Raw genomic sequence first — 496 nt, forward strand, 5'->3', positions numbered from 1 at the left:
TCGTGACCTTAAATATTGGTCATGACTGTCTGGTTTCGTCCACTGATATCGTGGAATGTGCTTTTCTTTGGCATAAGACATTGTTAAAATGTAGCAGTATATTAGTTTAGATTCTAATGAGTTGAAATCTACCATGTCCGTTTTTCTCTTTAGGAGAAAACTATTCTTTTATTTTAAAACACTTCTATGAATAAAAACAATCAATTCAATTGAACTAAATTATAGATCTTAAAACATGTATATTTGGATGGTTTATTTCTGTATCAATTACATACAACGCACATTAGATTGAAAATGGTGATTATTACAGATATTGAAAAAACAAATGTAAAAGTATTCCTATGGAAAATGTCATATTCACACCCATTAAAACAAGGTTATGCTCCCTGACCTCAAACCGGCTACATTCCCTTGTTAGTTGACAAAAATGATATATTTATGTATATTTTAGCCTGTTACAGCATATGTTCCATAGAAATGCCAAGGTGGAATAAAA

The sequence above is a fragment of the Penaeus monodon genome, chromosome 31 (assembly GCF_015228065.2).
Source record: "Penaeus monodon isolate SGIC_2016 chromosome 31, NSTDA_Pmon_1, whole genome shotgun sequence".
Taxonomy (NCBI): Eukaryota; Metazoa; Arthropoda; class Malacostraca; order Decapoda; family Penaeidae; genus Penaeus; species Penaeus monodon.